Source organism: Amblyomma maculatum, unplaced genomic scaffold, assembly GCF_055883805.1.
Source record: "Amblyomma maculatum isolate TAMU_Amacu unplaced genomic scaffold, ASM5588380v1 scaffold_13, whole genome shotgun sequence".
Classification (NCBI taxonomy): domain Eukaryota; kingdom Metazoa; phylum Arthropoda; class Arachnida; order Ixodida; family Ixodidae; genus Amblyomma; species Amblyomma maculatum.
The window spans coordinates 2979053-2981861 of NW_028146738.1; positions in this window are offsets into that span (position 1 = coordinate 2979053).

A 2809-nucleotide genomic window follows, 5' to 3' on the forward strand; every position below is an offset into this window, starting at 1 on the left:
TGGAACTCAAAATGGTGCATTGTAGATAATGACTGCATGTGTTGTGTGCATGTTAATTGGGCTAAATGATCGCTGTTAACTGGGGCACTGATGTTGGTTAGAAGTTTCCGAAACGATTTCTTGTACGGAAGCCCTCCAATGAATGCAGTAATTCATCCTAAATTACATTGTGCCTTGCTCAGAACAGCTGTTACAGTCTATGAGATGGTAATGGTGTTGGTGACAAGACTGATCAGCCTGCTCAAGAAAACGGTGTGACACCAATGACAACAGTGACTCATTCTATTTTAGTGCTTTTAGGCATTGTACATTCCCCATTGTTCTGAACCCCAAGGCATGCTGCTAAGCTTGTTGCATAGGGCACTCAGCTACTATAGGGCAGGGAATCTGGGGTGCAATTAGCAAGAGAGCTTCTTGAGGCGTCATTCATCCATAGATTAGGAACCGATAAGTGTGTTAAGTGTGTTAGTGAAACGTCGGTTATTCTGTTGATAAAGGAAGCATTGTTTTTAAATGCTGTGTAAGTTTTTTTGTATGCTTCCGGTATTTCTTCTCTATTTCTTCTGTTTTATCTGCCTTTGGGTGGCCCTAGATTATCTTGAATTATCTTTCCAGTCATGCAAATTCAGGGCTTTATAGAGCATGCGCACATATTTTTCCTCGAGTTCGTACATTTTCCCTTCCAAGTTTCAGTTGTAAGTTAACGCTCGTCCTGTGTGCCTCTCTTGTCCTTGTCTGTTCCGCGCTAAGCCTCCCACTTATCAGGGAATCTGGGTTTGATCCTGGCCAAATGCAGTGCGAACCTGTATGTATGATATCAGTCCACATGAAAGAACCTCACTTGGTTGAAATTATTCGGAGCCCTTCACTGCGGCGTGTCCCTCATAGCTTCAGTCGCTATAGGGCAATAACTAAACCCCATAATCGGGCCAACTCGTTGCCAGCTTTATGGGTATCTCACCGGAAGGTCTACTGTGGACACCTTCAGTAGGGACATTACTACAGTCGAAACCCGCGATAGCGAAATCTCGAGAATACGAAATTCTCGCCGCAACGAAATATTTCCGAGATCCCGGCAAATGCCCATAGGGGCCAATGTATTTCGTATCTCTCGGTAACGAAACATTTTTGTACCGAAATCCCACGATAACGAAATTTGCTGCAGCGTCGATCCGGCGCTAGCCACCATACCGGTGCAACGCATGTCCTCTGTGATCCGCGTGTCCGTGTGGTTGTTTATCTCGGAGGCTATGTTCAGGGAAGGCAGCCTCGCAGCGACACCATCAGGGGGCGACACTAGATCATCAGCGCTGCACTTTTAGGCCTGCGAGCGGTGCACATGTGTTCGTTGTGTGTGGTGGCGGTGTGTATGAGCAGCAGTCCGCACGTTTGCGTTTGAGATGTCTCCGCCAGCCAAAAAACGAAGATTTTTGTCTCTGCAAGAGAAGGCTGCCATCATTGCTCAAGCAGAAAAAGGCAGGAAAAAAATGGATATCGCCGACGAGTACGGGATTGCGTGCAGCTCACTGTCGACAATTTTGAAAAGCAAGGCAGCTATTCTCGGTGCGCTTGAGAATGGTGCTCGAGCACAGCATAAAACAGTGACGGCTGCGGTGTTCCCGGACGTTGACAAGGCGGTGTTTGCCTGGTTCTGTGAACAGCGCGCAAACGAAGTGCCTCTGTCTGGCAAACTGCTGCAACAGAAGGCTCTGGACTTTGCCTGCATGCTCGGGCATGACCAATTCAGAGCAAGCGCTGGCTGGCTGGGCCGCTTTAAAGCCCGTCACGATATTGTGGCCAAGGTCATTTCGGGCAAAGCAGCAGGAGTGGACCCGGTGGCAACATCGTTGTGGCAGCTGACTGCCGAAGAAATCCTGGGGCAGTACGAACCCTCAGACGTGTATAATGCGGACGAAACGGGTCTATTCTATCAGATGCTGCCTTCGAAGACCTTGGACCTGAAAGGTAAAAAATGCCACAGAGGGAAGCACAGCAAGCAGCGCGTAACAGTACTGTTGTGCTCCAATATGGACGGCAGTGACAAACGGCCGCTTCTTGTCATTGGCCGGAGCAAGAAGCCCCGCTGCTTCAAGGGGAACCGCACGCTGCCTGTCCAGTACACCTCGAACGGGAAGTCATGGATGACCCGTTCAATATTTTCCAGCTGGCTTGAGGCCTTCGATGCGGACATGAGAAAGGCAGGCAGGTTGGTGAGCCTTTTTTTAGACAACTGCACCGCCCATCATGTTGATATTTAGCTCACAAACATGCGCTTGTTTTTTTTTCCGCCCAGGTGCACTTCTGTTGTGCAGCCACTCGACCAAGGCGTCATACGAAGTGTGAAGTGCGCCTACAAAGAGAGGCTAATTCAGCGTCTCATTCTTAACCTCCATCACAAGCGCCCCACCAACGTGGACTTGTTCATGGCGCTTGAGATGCTGGCCACTGCATGGCTTGCGACGCCTCCGACCGTGATTGAGCACTGTTTCAAGCATGCGAGCTTCGCCCCCACCCAGCAGACATCATGCGTGAACGAGTCGCCAAATGAAAGCGTGCTTGAAGAGACACTTCACGATGACTGTGCTGCCAGTGCAGTGCCACAATTGCTGGCCAACGCATGGGGTGCACTTTGTGCTGTCGACACCTATGTTGTTCCAGATGGCCTCAGTGTCGATAATTTCGTTCGCGCTGATGACGACGTAGTTGTCCATGAAGAAATGACTGATGAGGCTATCATCAGCAGCGTGTGCGAAACTGACGACACCGAGGACCAAGGTGCACAACATGGAGAGACGGTAAACCCGAACCC